This window comes from Haematobia irritans, chromosome 1, assembly GCF_050003625.1.
Source record: "Haematobia irritans isolate KBUSLIRL chromosome 1, ASM5000362v1, whole genome shotgun sequence".
Lineage (NCBI taxonomy): Eukaryota > Metazoa > Arthropoda > Insecta > Diptera > Muscidae > Haematobia > Haematobia irritans.
In genome coordinates this window covers 124,076,430-124,095,629 of record NC_134397.1, presented here as the reverse complement: position 1 = coordinate 124,095,629, position 19,200 = coordinate 124,076,430, and the positions used below count along the sequence as shown (strand labels likewise).

The window sequence follows — 19,200 nt, the reverse complement described above, 5'->3', positions numbered from 1 at the left end:
TGACTTGTAATAATCCATGACGAAGAAGAAGGCTTGAGTTAAAATCTCAAGAAAATCAAGCAAAAAGCAAAAAAGAGAGTAGAAAAAGATTTTAATGAATGACCAATTAATAAAATATCAACATCATCTTGGGAAAGCAAATTGCTCTAAGACTTTTAATTCAACGCTTGCGGAAATCATAGTAAATTAAGAATTAAAGAAAAAAAAAATGGCGCAATTTTTTTAATGGCAGACCATAGCCAAACTTTTCGGAATCCATTAATGAAGACCAAAAATAGAAGTTAATGAAAATCTCAAAATCAAAAACTAATTGGCAAGAATTGCGGATACCAAATCGAAAATCAAGAACAACAACGAATGTTGGGATTATGAGTCAGACTTAAAAAACAAAATAATTCACTATGCCAAAACAATCAGAAAGTTTAAGTTGGGAAAATTTTGTTAAGCGTTGCAACTATCATCACTAATGTTGTTTTTAGCGTTACTGGAAAACAGTGTCTAAAATTGTTTCATCGTCTTGCATACGCAGGGTCGTGAGTTCAAACCCAGTTTCTAACTAATGTTGTTTTTAGCGTTACTGGAAAACAGTGTCTAAAATTGCTTCATTGCAGGGTCGTGTGTTCAAATCCAGTTTCGACCAAACACCAAACAGTTTTTCAGCGGTGGATTATCGCACCTCAGTAATACTGGTTACATTTCTGAGTGATTCAAAGCTTTTCTAAGTGGTTTCACTGCAATGTGGAACGCCATTCGGACTCGGCTATAAAAAGGAGGTCCCTTGTCATAGAGCTTAATCGGGCAACACTATTTATTTCTATAGAAACTTTTCTCAAAATTTTATTTCTATAGAAAATTTTCCCAAAATTTTATTTCTATAGAAAATTTTCTCAAAATTTTATTTCTATAGAAAATTTTCTCACAATTTTATTTCTGTAATTTTTTTTTTTTTTTCAAAATTTTATTTCTGTAGAAAATTTTGTCAACATTTTTATTTCCATGGAAAACTTTGTCAAACTTTTATTTCTAAAGGAAATTTTTTCAAAATTTTATTTTTGTAGAATTTTTTGTAATTTTTTTGCCATAGAACATTTTGTGAAAGTTTTATTTCTATAAATTTTTTTTCAAAATTTTATTTCTGTAGAAAATTTTGTCAAAATTTTATTTCTATTGTTGTTGTCTTTGATTTCAGCTTAAAACCATGCATTGTAGCTTAACCAACAGAGGAAAATAATGTTTGTCAAATTTATTTGGGCAAAGCCCTATAGACTGCAAGATGGTTGGATGGACGCACGTTTCGGAATTACCACATTCCTCATCAGCATCCTCTACTTGCAGAAAAACTATCAACCAATTATCAGAATAAATTCAGGCAGTTCACTCAACCCAAAGTGAACCACACTTGAACACTCCTAAAAAAAGGTTTATGATAGCCGGCTTATGCCGAAATAAATTCATACAAACATCTCTCTTTTCCTTTGCCATCATCAAATCATCGATTTGAGTGCAGTTTGGCTGAGTTTATTTTGAGCGTGCTTCCTCTTTTTATACCCTCCACCATAGGATGCGGGTATATTAACTTTGTTATTCCGTTTGTAACACATCGAAATATTGCTCTAAGACCCCATAAAGTGTATATATTCTGGGTCGTGGTGAAATTCTGAGTCGATCTGAGCATGTCCGTCCGTCAGTCTGTTGAAATCACTCTAACTTCCGTACGAAACAAGCTATCAACTTGAAACTTGGCACAAGTAGTTGTTATTGATGTAGGTCGGATGGTATTGCAAATGGGCCATATCGGTCCACCATTACGTATAGCCCCCATATAAACGGACCCCAAATTTGGCTTGCGATTGCTCTAAGAGAAGCAAATTGCATCCGATCCGGCTGAAATTTGGTACATGGTTTTAGTATATGGTCTCCAACAATCATGCAAAAATTGGTTCACATCGGTCCATAAATACATATAGCCCCCATATAAACCGATCCCCCGATTTGGCTTGCGGAGCCTCTAAGAGAAGCAAATTTCATTCGATCCGGCTGAAATTTGGAACATGGTGTTAGTATATGGTCTCTAATGACCATGCAAAAATTGGTTCACATCGGTCCATAATTATATATAGCCAAAATATAAACCGATCACCAGATTTGACCTCCGGAGCCTCTTGGAAGACCAAAATTCATCTGATTCAGTTGAAATTTGGTACGTGGTGTTAATATATGGGCTCAAACATCCATGCAAAAATTGGTCGAAATCGGTCAATAATTATATATAGGCCCCATATAAACCAATCCCCAGATTTGACCTCCGGATCCCTTTGGAAGAGCAAAATTCATCTGACTCGGTTGAAATTTGGTACGTGATGTTAGTATATGGTATCCAACAACCATGCAGGAATTGGGTCATATCAGTCCATACTTATATATAGCCCCCATATAAACCGATCCCCAGATTTGACCTCTGGTGCCTTTTGGAGAAGCAAAATTCATCCGATCTGGTTGAAATTTGGTACGTGATGGTAGTATATGATATTTAACAACCATGCCAAAAGTGGTCCATATCAGTCCATAATCATATATAGCCCCCATATAAACCTATCCCGAGATTTGGTTTTAGAGCCTCTTGGAGGAGCAAATTTCATCCGAGTGAGTTTAAATTTGGTACATTGTGCTAGTATATGGCCGTTAACAACCATGCCTAAGTAGGTCCATATCGGTCTATAGTTATATATAACCCTCAGATAAATCGATCCCCAATCACACAAAAATTTGTCCATATCAAGTTCTTAATTCTATATAACCCCCATATAAGCGATCCCCATATTTCAATTCTGGCTCTCTACGTACAGTGCAAAAGTCCAAGTCGATTCGTAATTATTTGTAGTACATAACTTTTTTGTTTAATATATATACCACGTATGGACTAACTCACAATTTGGAAAACGATATTAAGAAGTTTTAAGATACCACAACCCAAGTAATTCGATTGTGGATGACAGTCTTTCGTAGAAGTTTCTACGCAATCCAAGGTGGAGGGTACATAAGATTCGGCTTGGCCGAACTTATGGCGTTATATACTTGTTTTCAATCGTTTTGTTTTTTTTATTGTTGGTTTCTTTCTTTAATCATTGTTGTTGTTTTTGATTTCAGCTTAAAACCATGCATTAACTAAACTACAAGTGTAGCTTATTTCTATAGAAAACTGAAGTACCTCTTAGTTAGGGAGGAATACTTTACAAAATCTACCAAAATATCAAAAATTCTACGAATCTACCAAACAGTTAAAAATCTACCATTTTTGGTAGAATTCTACCAGACGTGGCAATCGTGATTTGGACCCCTTCTTGATGGCAAATCAAGACTAATAAGGTCCTTGCTGATCTTACCCGTTATTTCTCTGGTAGCAACTTTGGGATATCGGACTATTCACTATTTGGACAGGCACAAAAAATGTGCCTACCAAAAATATTGATTTTAGATCCCATAAAATATATACCGATCGACTCAGAATCACCCCTTGAGTCGATCTAGCGCTTGGTGTCCTTCCGTCCGTCTGACCGCAGAATTCCGGTCACAATTATCATCCGATTTTGATTAAATTTGGTACAGAGTGTTTTTTGGGCACAAGGACGAACGCTATTGAAGAAATCGGATCAAATTTAGATATAGCTCCCGTATATATGTATCGCCCGATATCGACAAATGGGGTCACGTTGCGCTTTTTACCAACCGATCATCGTCACAGTTGGCAAAATGTAATCTTTTTCATCACCCTTAAGTCTGCAAAATTTCATCGAAATCGGTTCAGAGTTAGATATAACTCCCATACACAGAAAAAAATATCACCAAAATATTTCCAATTAAAAAGTTAATTGAAGTTGAATGTTTTTTCAATTAATAAATTAATTGATACAATTAACTTTTTAATCAAGATAGAAACATTAAGTTAATTAAGTCAATGATTGAAAATTTTAAAATTTTTAATTAAAAAATTAATTGATACAATTAACTTTTTAATGAAATTCGGAAGACAAAGTCAGTTAAAAAAAGTGATGAACATTTCTTAATCCAAATAAAAACTCTAAGCCAATTCAGAAAGTAATTGAAAATAGTTACCTTTTTAACTAAAAAAATAATTGGGGGTTGCATTCAAAATCAATTAAATTTTTAATTGAATCAATTAAAAAATTAATTGAAAATTGCTAATGACATCAATTAATATTTTAATCAAGAATTTTTCTATGCCCAATTAAAACTGTGATTGATACTATCATTTTCGTGATTGAAGACATTTCAATTAAAAAATTAATTGGATCAATTAATTTCGTGATTGAATCAGATTTTTTTTTTGTGTATATATGTATCGCTCGATTTTCTCAAATTTGGCCATAAAACCCCTTACTAATAACCAGATCTTACTCTAATTTGGCAAAAGGCTATTTTCAGTGGTATCAACCAAACTTTGTAAATATCATTTAAATCGGTTCAAATTTTTATATAACTCCCATATATATGCATCGCCCGATTTTCAAAAATTTGCCCTAATAACCCTATTTTTGACCAAAATAGCCTTATTTATAACCCGATAGTACTCAAATTTAGCACAAGGTAACCTTCTGTGGCATACCCCAAACCTGCCAAATATTACCAAAATCGGTTGGTTTACTAATTCAGTAAGGGTGATATAGTGGGTCCCGCCCGACTTTGTACTTTACTTGTTGATGATGACAATGTATAAGGTTGAAGGGACCATAGATTTTTATCTTAAAAACAAACTCTTACTCCACAAGAGGAAATTGATGGTCTTTTGAATTAATTGCAACAGGTTTGGTCTTCGGAATTGTAAGTTTTGTTTTCGAACAAAATATGTCATGTTTTACAATCATTTAAAAATCACCTTAAGGAGATTACAACATCATCTCTAGCCGTTCACTTGTGCAGAAAAAAAAAATGTTACGCACATTTATTTCTACCCCTAATATAGATAATCTACACCAACTAAAAACTTGATTAGAAAATTCAGCCTAGTACGCATATTTCTCAATTTTTGGATATTAAAAAAATGCAATAAATAACCGAATAGCAGCTTAGGCCACATTAATTTAGAAAAAAAAAAACAAAAACCAACCAAACAGTGCAATAGGCTAGAGTAGGTTCAGTTAGACGGACGGCTATGCAAACATACCGCCAGTTAGCCTTGTTTTATGCTAATGAAAAATCAAACTTGGTAATATTTTTTTATACCCGGGCTCCCCAATACTCCTTCCTGCTCCACCATTTCCATAGTTTTTTTTTTTTTTTGTTGATTCGCACACCAATTTTACCGCAAAACAACAACGAAAAAGAAAATCAGATCGTGTTTAATGGTGTGGTACATAATCATTACTCGTGCTTTTCATACCGAAACCACACAATGAAGATCATAAGGAGAGCAACAAAAAAAGAGCAAAATAAGCAAACGCCGAACGCCAAGTTTGTGCGCAATGGTTGGTAGCATTATTGCTCCACCACCACCACCACCATCTGCTATTCCATGAGATCTCTCCATATGGGCGATAAGCCAAATAGTGCCGCCATAGATTCCAGACTGGCAGACAGCCCATGAAGGAGTTACAATTTTTTGGTGGTCTTCATGTTTTCTTAATTTTTTTTTTTTGCTCTGCGGATGAGAAGAGATGCCGTTACCGCATCTAAGGCCAATGAAATGTAAAAGTTGCACGTATTTTTGCATTTTGTAAATTATGCTTTAATTTATATTTAAGTTTTTTTTTTTTTTTACTTTATTTTTTTTTTTCTGAATATTTTCCACCCCACGTATATTTGCAACTTTAACCATTAGCTGAATTAGATGAAATCGATTTTGTAAGGTTCCAAAGATGGAGTACCCTACAATGCCCATAGAAATGAGAATATAACGATCGAGATCTATGGGCATGGTGTACTCTGAAAAGCAGTCAACTAAAATGTTAATCGAATTTAAATGAAGATGAAGTAAAAATATAATCCTATAATGAATTATTTGATTCAATTAATTGTTTAATTAAAAGAGTGCTTAATAATATAATTTTCTTGTTAGCAAAAGTTTCAAAAAAAAAACTGATGGTTTCTTTTATCTACACGCTCAAAAACCAATCGCTTCTGTAAAATACACTCCCACAAACATTGTTTGTGTTGTACAAATTTGATATTATTCACCCGAAATCTATATAAAGGGTGATACGGTCAAAATTTGGTCAATATAAATTTGACGCATTTCTTTCAATTTTGCATTTAAAAAACCTGAACACCCCTCATTTTGAAGGTGTGTGTGTGTAGAATGTTGCTCCTATTTTGATTTTGGAATTCACTCTTCAGTTGTCAAAATGCCGTCCAAGCAAAAAGAGCAGCGTATCAAAATTTTGCTCGCGCATCGCGAAAATCCGAGCTACTCGCATGCAAAGCTGGCAAAATCGCTAAAAGTTGCCAAATCAACAGTTACAAATGTAATTAAAGAGTTTGGGGAACATTTGTCGACAGCCAGGAAGTCTGGATCGGGGGGAAATCGAAAACCGGAAGCCGCTGAGACGACAAAGAGAGTTGCCGGTAGTTTCAAGCGAAACCCTAACCTCTCTCTCCGAGATGCCGCAAATAAGCTGGGTGTATCGTCTACAACCGTGCATTGAGCCAAAAAACGAGCCGGACTATCGACTTACAAGAAGGTAGTGACTCAAAATCGCGATAATAAACAAAATACGACGGCCAAAGCGCGATCCCGGAGGCTGTACACGACGATGCTGACGAAGTTTGACTGCGTGGTAATGGACGACGAAACCTACGTCAAAGCCGACTCCGGGACAGGAGTTTTATACGGCAAAAGGAAGGGGAAAGGTAGCAGATATTTTGAAGCACATAAAACTTCAAAGTTCGCAAAGAAATATCTGGTTTGGCTAGCCATCTGTACCTGTGGCTTGAAAAGCAGCATTTTCATAGCTTCCGGGACTGTCAACCAAGAAATTTACGTGAAAGAGTGTTTGAATAAACGTCTGCTGCCTTTCCTGAAGAAACACGGTTGTTCCGTACTGTTTTGGCCGGATTTGGCATCTTGCCATTACGGTAAAAAGGCCATGGAGTGGTACGCCGCCAACAACGTGCAGGTGGTTCCCAAGGACAAGAACCCTCCCAACACGCCAGAGCTCCGCCCAATTGAAAAATACTGGGCTATTGTCAAGCGGCACCTAAAGAAGACCAAAAAAACTGCTAAGGACGAGCAGCAGTTCAAGGCAATCTGGCTTTCTGCGGCGAAGAAGGTGGACAAGGTGGCTGTACAAAATCTGATGGCAGGTGTCAAGCGTGAGGCCCGGCAATTCGGATTTGGAAAAGCGAAAGCCTAACTGAATATTTTTCCTGAATTTTATACTAATTGAACTTGAAAAAGAAATTTAATTTGATTTTTTAAATAAACGATTTCACCGATTTACACGCGTTTTCCCTTGACAAAATTTGGACCCTATCACCCTTTATATAAAATTCAAAGTATGTTTATTTGTTTGTATGTTCCGGGTAATCTCGGCTGAATCGATTTGCGAGAAACTTTCAGAGATTGTAGGGGGCGCTCATGTGGGGAAAAAAGGGTACCTCAGTTTTTCATACCTGATCGCGGATACCTGATTGTCCGACTTTTTAAACATTGGACCAAAGTTGACCGATTTGCTTGAAATTGTCAGTGAAGGTTGGGGTTGACAGCTAGACGAAGATCTGCTACTTTATTTGTCGATATTTGGTAGCGAAGGGGGACCTACCCTTTGTCCGGCTTTTTTTAAGTACAGTGAATAAACTAAAATGCTCTGATGTACTTGAGATTTACAGAGAACATGCGGTGAGGTTATGAAATTAATAGGGGTACCTGTTGTGGTCATATTTGGTCGGGGAGGGGGGAATTCCCCCTTACCCCACTACAATTGGAACCAATTTGATCCGATTTGCTTCAAATTTTCATGGAAGGTTGAAGAAGGTGCCTAGACAAAGAACGGCTACTTTATTTTTTGATATTTGGTCGGGGAGGGGTATATCCGTTTTGTCCGACTTTTTTTTTAAAAGTACTGTGAAAACAAAACTAAAATTCTACGACTTAAATTTTACGGAAAAACTAGGTGAGGTTATGAAAATTATATAAGGTTTCTCATTTTTTAATAATTAAATACATACAGAGAAACAATGAAACTTTTCCAATCTACTTGAAATTTACAGAGGACGTGGGGAAAGGTTATGACATTAATACTGGATATCTGATTATGTGATATTTGGACGGGAAGAGGGGCCTCCCCTAGCCTTGCTTTTTGAAAATTGGGCTTATAATTTTGGACGTCTACAAAAGATACACTACATCACTTTTCGACATTTGGTCGGGGAAAGGAAACCTCCTCTAAAACTGAAAAAAACTAAAGTTCTCAAATTTTCTTGAAATTTACAAAGGCCGTGGGGAAGGTTATGAAATATGGTATACCTTTTGTTTGGGTATTTGGACGGGGGCCTCACTCTTGAAGGAAAGTTTATAGATTTTATTTTTTTTTTGGAATTTTCACGGAACGTTAAGGGTGCTATCCACTTCTGTGTTTGTCGATATTTTATCGGGGAAAGTGACGTGCCTTTAAAAAAATAGAGCAAAATTTAACCTTCTCCGATCTACTTGAAATTTACAGAGAACATGGGAGAAGGTGATTAAATGAATAAATGGTACATGTCGGGGAAGGGGAATAGTGAAATAAACTTCGTCGATTTACTTGGAATTTATAGGGACCGTTGGGTAGTTTGTGAAATTTATATAGGGTACATGATTTAACGATATCAGGTCGGGGTGGATCGAAGGTGGGGAGAGGGTTCCCATTTGTCCGATTTTTTGAAAGTAGAGGGTTGTCCGAAAATAAGTACTTTTGTTTTTATTGGATAAGAAACTGTAATTTTTTGTATCTTGTATATAATGCTTAATTTTTCAATATGTTGAGGAGAAGGTTACACCTTTTATGTCTGTGTACGCAAATAAGAAAGTCTAAAGAAGCTCTAGAGGGTTTCATTATAGCAACATTCCAAAGAAGAGATCTCCTTGGAGATTGCTACCGTTCACATACCTTTGAATGTTTGCTTGCTCTAATATTGCTGAAATGCGTCTCTTCGTTAAAATTTTGTCTAACAACCTAAGTATCTCTTGTTCAACATTCATATTGCCAGACCATTGAATATAGAACTCGGATGGACGTTATTGAAGGTCCCTTGGTGAGCTTTCAAAAAGACAGACTAGTTCATGCAATGCAGTCTCAGTTGACCTGCCCTTCGATTAAGCATGCTATCATTGCGAGATCAATCTTGAATCGATTTTAGTTCTCCGATAAATATCTATCAACCTGATACGCTGATTGGTCGGAAATCCTACGCACTCCAGTGAATGGAATGAAAATAACTTTTGTTGCCCTATCATTTGCTGGAATATGTGCTAAGTTATGTATCGCTGGCAACAACGGGATAAACTTACAATGCTGTAAGATTTTTGGCATATTCCCTAAATGCCATATTGCATATATTTTCTTTATAGGACAAACAAACATTAGCTGCAAGGCTTCGCCAGCCTTCGCAAAATCACTTATTGACAAGAAATTGGAAACACTAATTTCCAATCATAAAGACATATATACCTGGGAATGAAGGTCACAGATATTTTCAAACATGAAATCTGCAACAAATGGGCGGAAATAACTCAACGTGATGGCTGAGCAATTCAATCCCTATCTTCATCAAATGAGTGATGACATGAACACAGCTAAGGGTGACTAATAAAGGAACAGCACCTATAGCAATCTGCAAACTTTCTAAGAAGGCTGGTACAATGGCAAGTTCGAGGTTCCTTAAAAAGGATTAAAAAACAAATACATAAATTTAAACTAACACCTAGTGTAGGGTTATGACTATTCCTTACCAACGAACGAATCTCTTTTTGCAATTTTCTTAACATTCATTTTATTTGGTGCATATCATTATGATTTAGCTTCCACATTGAGGGAATGGAAGGAAGTCTAATGCTATCATAATTTCTCTATGCACTTACAATTATTTTCGTGATTATGCATAAAACAAAAATTTATTTAAACGAACTGAGGAAGAGGGATACCAAATAAGGTAAAAAGTTTGATCAAAGAAATAAAGCATAATTTTACCTTAATTGTAGGTCTTATGTTGTGGATTTTTGTTGCTCGTTTCGTTGAAAGTACGATAATTATAATAATTTTTAATAATACGAATTGTGGGATATTATCAACTATGGTGCTATGGTTTTCACAAGGAATATTTGTAGGTTTTTGTTTTGTTTAATAGGAACTAAATAATTTTTAAGGAAATAATTATAATTGTGAAGGTAGTTAACACTTCTGAGTAATTCCTCTACAATACAGGTTGGCTGATATCTATTGCAATTATATTCTGCTATTATATACAAATCGTTGGTCTAACAGACGAAAGATTTATTCCAGTTCCAGTTAGTTTTATTGTATACTAGCTTACAAAAGCATTTCAATCTATTGCATTCAGAAATAAAGTTATTCGTGATGGAAATCAAGTGTGATAGTTTGAATACTTTTTATTTTCCTGGAAAACCACAAGTGGCTATCGTTAGAGCCCTCCAACAATTAAATGTTATTTAAACATATGTTTCTCTTACCATATGACAAACAATATTGCTCGTTACCGCGGTCCTGCAACATTGCCAGGACCGCGCTTCCAAAAAGTAGTAGAAAAAACGTCCACTTTTTGATACGAAAAATGAAGGTCAGATTTGGTCGAAATCCACATGGCAGTGGTAGAACATGTACGAGTACTTGTGAGCTGAACATATCGCGAGAACGGATGCAACACATTTGAAAAATAAACTTAGACTAAAGTGCAACAGTTCACCGAATCACAAAGTTAGACTGGAAAGAGCCAAGGAGTTACTTCGCTTGCAAGAAAATGTCCCGTTATCGAATTTGGTTTTCTCCGATGAGAAGCATTCCAAAATGAGCAGTTTGTGAACAAACAAAGTGATCGGGTTTGCTTGCCAAAGAGGTCAGCTGAAAACTTTGTGGCCACGAGAAATCAAGCGTCGTCGATTTTAATGATGTGGACCGCCGCAACGTCCATTGGTCGCTCCCCGCTAGTTTTTATTGACTGTGGGGACAAAATATATGTCAAATATTATGGGGAAAATTTCCTAATTCAGTGTTTTGGATGTAAATTAAAAAAATCTGTGATATTTTGCAAATAAACCATTATTATAATTAGTTATGATTTTTATACCCTCCACCATAGAATGGGGGGTATATTAACTTTGTCATTCCGTTTGTAACACATCGAAATATTGATCTAAGACCCCATAAAGTATATATTCTGGGTCGTGGTGAAATTCTGAGTCGATCTGAGCAAGTCCGTCCGTCCGTCTGTTGAAATCACGCTAACTTCCGAACGAAACAAGATATCGACTTGAAACTTGGCACAAGTAGTTGTTATTGATGTAGGTCGGATGGTATTGCAAATGGGCCATATTGGTCCACTTTTACGTATAGCCCTCATATAAACGGACCCCCAAATTTGGCTTGTGATTGCTCTAAACGAAGCAAATTTCATCCGATCCGGCTGAAATTTGGTACATGGTGTTAGTATATGGTCTCTAACAACCATGCAAAAATTGGTCCACATCGGTCCATAATTATATATAGCCCCCATATAAACCGATCCCCCGATTTGGCTTGCAGAGCATCTAAGAGAAACAAATTTCATCCGATCCGGCTGAAATTTGGTACATGATGTTAGTATATGGTCTCTAATGACTAAGCAAAAATTGGTCCATATCGGTCCATAATTATACATAGCCCCCATATAAACCGATCACCAGATTTTACCTCCGGAGCCTCTTGGAAGACCAAAATTCATCTGATTCAGTTGAAATTTGGTACGTGATGTTAATATATGGCCTCAAGCACCTATGCAAAAATTGGTCGATATCGGTCCATAATTATATATTGGCCCCATATAAACCGATCCCCAGATTTGACCTCCGGAGCATCTTGGAAGAGCAAAATTCTTCCCATTCGGTTGAAATTTGGTACGTGATGTTAGTATATGGTATCCAACAACCATACAGTAATTGGTTCCTATCAGTCCATAATTATATATAGCTCCCATATAAACCGATCGCCAGATTTGACCTCCGGTGCCTTTTGGAGAAGCAAAATTCATCCGATCTGGTTGAAATTTGGTACGTGGTGGTAGTATATGATATTTAACAACCATGCCAAAAATGGTCCATATCAGTCCATAATCATTTATAGGACCATATAAACCGATCCCGAGATGTGGTTTTGGAGCCTCTTGGAGGAGCAAATTTCATGCGAATGAGTTGAAATTTGTGAATGACAGTCTTTCGTAGAAGTTTCTACGCAATCCATGGTGGAGGGAGATTCGGCCTGGCCGAACTTACGGCCGTATATACTTGTTAATGTAGTTTTAACGCTTGTCTGAAACGTTTGACCCCAAATATTTTCAAAAATTCGCAAGTCTTCTAGAATGAATTTAGAATTATTTTTCGACAAAATTTTACACAACAACAAAAAAATAAAAATTAACCATTAAAAATATGAAAAACGAGTTATAAAACATTTAATTAAAAGAACTTCCTGGGCCTAATAAAGAAAATTTTTTGAGGAAAACAAAACAACAAAAAATAAAAATTAACCATTAAAAATATGAAAAGCGAGTTATAAAACATTTAATTAAAAGAACTTCCTGGGCCAAATAAAGAAAATTTTTTGAGGAAAGTTTTGGAAGTGGTTTTAAAGATGTGCCTTTCGAATAACTTTCATTTTTTTTTTTTTTGCTGGGGGCTCAAGAAAGAGGTTCCTCGCCAAATATCGATAGATCTCTCCAAGATAGTTGGTCAATTGTGGGTTGTGAGATATAATTTGATCAAATCGGGTGACATTTACACAAGTCGGTGACTTATCAAAATCTCAACCGTTCTATGGCAAGTCTGGCAATACATCCCTGCAAAAAAGCGTCGCCTAAAAAGTAATGAAAATGTTCTTTTTTGATCCGGAATTGGTGCCAAATTGGCGCAGAAGCGATGCATTTAACACTGAGTTACCATAGGACGGATGTTCACCATTTCAACAGCCGGTGCACTGACTTTGCAACATTTCTTAAGGTGCATCCAGAGAAGGAATATGATCACCTCAAACATGTTTTAAGAGCAAAATTTTATTTTTGGGTGGTGACCATGTAAATCGTTCTAACGGCCATTTTCATGTAGCTCCGTTAGGCTTTAACTGCTCTTTTTTTGCTGGAATTGCAAATATCTTCTCTCCAGTTAACTTTAACTGAAAATTTTTCGTCAGTTAAGTTCCTAACTGGCATATGGAATATACATGCAAGATGGCGGCTTCGTCCATTATACGGTTCAAAAGTTGGTTAGTTAACGGAACACTAACGGAGCTTTATGAAAATGGGGGTAAAAATAAATTTTACTTTTCACATCATTCCTTTACGAAACACCCTTTGCCATTTACTCATTCATAAAAGCGTGTATTTCTATAATAAATCCAAAGTTTGATCGATATAAAATATTTAATTGGTTTTTTTGTTGTTTTTGCTTATTTCATGCACATTGGTGTTTTGTTTATTATTCGACATTGATTGACACACTGCTAGACTGCAGTAAAAGTTTCTTCAACACAAATTTTTCTTCATCATCGATTAGCTGGTGTTTTGTGTGGTGGTCTTACAAAATGTCATCCATATAAAAGTGAAAATAAAAATTAATCGCAAAAAAGTTCCACAACAAAATAAAATAAAAAAATATATATATAAAAAAACTAAAACTAGTTTAAAGCACATGCAAATACTGAAATGTCCATAAATCATTAAAATCAATTAAATATCATTCGCTAAAATATAAATGGTGCGTTTTTTGTTTTCTCATCCGGCCCATGTGATGACGCAAAAAAAACATCGCATGATGTAGAAATGAGGAGTAGAAATGTAAATTGAATTGATTATTGTGGTTGGTTATTTTTTATTTTGTTTCTAATAATAATTTAGATTCAGACATGCTTTTTCATTAATAAAAAATAAATAAATTGGAAGTTTTTAAAAATTGGTACGGGTTATTTCAATTAGTTCAGTCATTGCACAGAAAAAAATTTCACGAATATTTTCAAAATTAAAATCTTAATTGAGTTAAATTTTTTTTTTAATTTAAATAAAAATCAATCACACAAATTAATAGAATCAATTAATTTTTTAATTGGATCAATTAATTTTTTAATTGATACTATCATTTCTGTGATTGAAGACATTTCTATTAAAAAATTAATTGGACCAATTAATTTCGTGATTGAATCAAGTCTATGTATGTGCATGTACATAATAAAAAATTTCAAAAAATAAAGGTAATTCAATAATTTCGGTTAGAATTTCAGAAAAAAATGTTTCGATGTCATCATCGTCGATACTTATGGAATGCGTTTCTAATAAAGTGGGCAAAGAAATCGACGACGTAAATCGAAGTTTGATGCAACAAAAAATTTGACGACGTAAATCGAAACAACGTAAACCGAGACGACGTAAATCGAGGGATTACTGTACACCTATTTTACTGTCCACATAAAATTCGACGAATTTCTTGGATTTACTTTATTTTAAGTTATTATCCTATCTGAATTCTAAACTCTCAAATACACGAAATATGTTTACTTTATAAATTAATCCGAAGTATTCAATAAAAAGCATAAAATATAAAAACCATGGCCTCGTTAAAAAAAAAATACTTACACCTATTTTTCTGTCCACATGTGTATATCGAAATACAACAAAAATTAAAATTCATTTCTAATTTCTTTTATAGTAAATTATAACAAATAAACTTAAATTATATTAAATCAAATGAAAATTGTTGCAACTGCAATTTAATAGTCAATCTTTATCAATTTAAAACAACTTCTATAAATCATATCACATAAAGTCAATCTGAATTCAAACTCAAACTCATGTCTTGACTTACAAAAAACCAGTCAAACATTTTGACTATAAGATTAACGGCCTATGATAAGCCACACCGTATTTCTTCATTTTGAACACCTAAAAAGTGTCAAAATGATATTTTCAAATTAATGGACATCTCTCATTAGCTCTGTCATGTTACTAATAAATTTGTTAAAGTAAATATATTTTATGCTCTTACTTGTAAGCATTTCAAATGACACAAGAAAAAAAAACGTACAAATATGAAAAAAAAGATAATTTTCACCTCTTTCTTTTGCGTGACGAAATCACCATATCATCATTGCCATACGCAAAAAGGTGTCACTTTGCAAATGATGCGTCAAAAGTTGTATGAAAGTGATAGCTGAATATCCAAATCATTTAACAACCAAACCTGGGAGTCGTTAAATGTTAAAGTCAAGGGGTCATCAAGTGGCTTCACCATTAGGGTCTTAACTGTTGCTGGTTGTTGACGGTAGGTAATTCATTTAAATAATGACACAATTCGCTAAGAGTTTTATTTTACAAGTTTTTACTTGTGCTCAGTCCGTCACATATTTAGTTTGGGGTTGGCCAAAATAGAAAAGGCCCCTAAGAGTGTCATCTCTAAGCAAATGGGGTCATATGGGAACGATATAAAAGTAAAAATGGGTAAAATTGCAAGTTGTAAAAAAGTGAAATTTTAATATAATTTTGAAAACAAAAAATTCTACAAAACCGCATTTGGACTGGAGTGAAAAAACAACGATGGTGATTATGGATGAGGTGTGTATGGAAATGTAGTGTGTTGTTAAAGGAAAAAATTGGAGTACAAAATTGCACAAACTTCTTTAGTACGATACGAAGGTCATGATGGGCGCATTATTGGTAAAATTTAAAAATTTTATGAAATTCTCAACTGAGACACGAATTTAGAAAATCTTTGTGCTTCACTTGTGTATACGCAAAATTATTAAAGTAAAAAAAAATCCTCAAAATATTAAAGTGATCAAAAATTCGCATTTTTATACCCACCACCATAGAATGGTGACGGGGGTATAATAAGTTTGTCATTCGGTTTGTAACACATCGAAATATCGATTTCCGACTATATAAAGTATATATATATATATATATATATATATATATATATATATATATATATATATATATATATATATATATATATATATATATATATATATATATATATATATATATATATATATATATATATATATATATTCTTGATCAGGGAGAAATTCTAAGACGATATTAGCGTGTCCGTCTGTCTGTTATAATCACGCTACAGCCTTCACTAATGACGCTAACGTCCTGAAATTTGGCACAGATTAGTCTTTTGTTTGCAGGCAGGTCAAGTTCGAAGATGGACTATATCGGTCCAAGTTTTGATATAAACCGAACTCCCGATTTGGGGTCTTGAGCTTATAAAAACTGTAGTTTTTATCCAATTTGCCTGAAATTGGAAATCTAGAGGTATTTTAGGACCATCAAAAAGTGTACCGAAAATGGTTCCATGGTCCATGTGTTGGTATAGCCCCCATATGGACCGATTTCCCGATTTTGCTTATTGGGCTTCTAGAAAGTGTATTTGCCTGAAATTGGAAATCTAGAGGTATTCTAGGACCATAGCGAGTTGTGCCGAAAATGGGGTGTATCGGTCCATGCTTTGATATAGCCCCCATATAGACCGATCTCCCGATTTTACTTCTTAGGATTCTAGAATCCTGAAATATGAAATCTAGAGGTATTCTAGGACCATAAAAACGTGTGTCGAAAATGGTCAGTACCGGTCCATGTTTTGATATAGCCCCCATATAAACCGATCTCCCGATTTTACTTCTTGGGCTTCTAGAATCGGTAGTTCTTACCCAATTTGCCTGAAATTGGAAATCTAGAGGTGGTATTCCAGGAAAATAAAGAGATGTGCCGAAAATGGTCAGTACCGGTCCATGTTTTGATATAGCCCCTATATAGTCCGATCTCCCAATTTTACTTCTTGGGCTTCTACAAACCGTAGTTTTTATCCAATTTGCCTGAAATTGGAAATGTACAGGTATTCTAGGAAAATAAAGAGATATGCCAAAAATTGTGATTATCGGACCATGTTTCGATATAGCCCCCATATAGACCGATCTCCAGATTTACTTCATGGGCTTCTAGAATCCGTAGTTTTTATCCAATTTGCCTGGAAATTGGAAATCTGGAGGTATTCTAGGACCATAAAGAGGTGTGCCGAATATATTGAGTATCGATACAGTTGTTGATATGGTCCCCTTATAAACCGGCCCTCCGATTTGGGGTCTAGATTATAGAACTACAATTAAATGTGCTGAATACTGTGCGTATCCTTCCATGTTTTGGTATAGCCCCCATTACACCAAACTCCGGTTTAACTCCTAGGGTTTCTAGAAATTGTAGTTTTTATCCGATTTGCCACAAATTGAAAATATACTGGAATTTTAGACCCATAACAAAGTGTATATTATTTTGATTTATCGGTCCATTTGGTAAGGCCTCTATATAGACCGATTTCACTTATTGAGGGTATAGAAGGCGCACTGATCATGAAAATTGCTTGAAACTGAATGCATAATTTCAGTAGTCATTTAAATAATTGGGATGAAAGGAAAGGAAACTATTATATTTGATTCATGGTGATGGGTATATAAGATTCGGCCCGGCCGAACTTACTACAGTATATACTTGTTTCTAGAAAGGACTTAGCATTTTTTTCGACAAAATTTAAATATTTTGCACTATTTTATTTTAATTTTTAATCTGTTTATAACCCATTTGAAACAATAACATTTTCAATTTCCCATTAAAAATATGAAAAAAAGCGAGTTATAAAAAATTGACCCAAATGAACTTCCTGTGCAGTTAAAATAAAGAACATCTTTGGGAGGACATTTTTGGAAGTGTTTTTAAAGTTATGCCTTAAGAAGAACTTCCAAATTTTTTTCTGGGCTAAAATAAATTTGGCTTTCGAACCATATAGGGTTCGCTTTATTTGAGTGAATACATACAATTTGTGATAACACAGAAAGTAAAACTTTAAAATAAATATGATAATTTTAAATTTGAATTAATTTACAATAAATTAAATTAGTTTGTTTCGTTTTACATATACATATTATCTAATTTAATTTAATTTAGTAATAATTAATTTTAATCGATGATTAGTTCACTCAACTTAAGACAACTTATTTAATAAGGTTTTCTTTAGTTCTCCACGTTTGCCATAAAATAAAACTTTACTTAATTTAGGTTTAGGTTAGGTATAGTGGCAGCCCGATATTTCAGGCTCACTGTTAGACTATTCAGTCCATTGTGATACCATAGTGGTGAACTTCCATTGAGATAGCACAGTGGTGAACTTCTCTTATCACTGAGTGCTGCTCTATTCTATGTTAAGGGACCTACTTTTTATAGCCGAGTCATAATGGCGTTCCACATTGCAGTGAAACCACTTAGAGAAGTTTTGAAACCCTCAGAAATGCCACCAGCATTACTGAGGTGGGATAATCCACCGCTGAAGAACTTTATGGTGTTTGGTCAAAACTGCAAGGCGGGCATGCAAACCATTGCACCACGGTGGCTAATTCAGGTCTACATGCCAAATATGAAAATTCACGTTTCTTAATTCGTGGTTGATACATCCCAAAGAATTTTTCTTTTCTTTTAGACTGTTTTATGAAGAAACTCTTTCGCATTGACAAAAATCAAAGCAGATCTTAATGTCAAAGCTGGCACTTTCGTTTTGGAAATTTTATTAAAAATAGGAATGTATTGTTATGAATGCATTATGATAAAGTTAAAAAATAGTGTGGGAAATATCTTTTGTTAGTCATAAATTAATATGATATAAAAAATAAATTATAATTCAAAAAACTACCAAAGAATACATTTAAATTTTAAATATATTTTGTTTTATATTATCCAAGTCATGCATGAAATTCCATCTCTTACTTAAGACCAACTTAATTTATATCAAGATATATTATAGTCTAGTGCTTTATCTTTTGTTGAATATTTCGAGGGTTATTCACATGATAAATATGAAGGCCTAATCACCAATCTACCATCATTTGTCGCTAAAAGTAAATTCTGTAAGTTTTTTCTTAAATTTCAATGAGAACTTAAATTTAATGGTGAAGGAATAAG

At 34.5% G+C, this 19,200-nt stretch overlaps 1 protein-coding gene across 6 annotated transcripts in view; it reads right to left on the bottom strand.

Annotated features, from left to right (window-relative positions):
- jvl (javelin-like) overlaps nucleotides 1–19,200 on the bottom strand; it is a 380,644-nt gene that overhangs the window by 87,885 nt on the left and 273,559 nt on the right. The window lies entirely within an intron of this gene.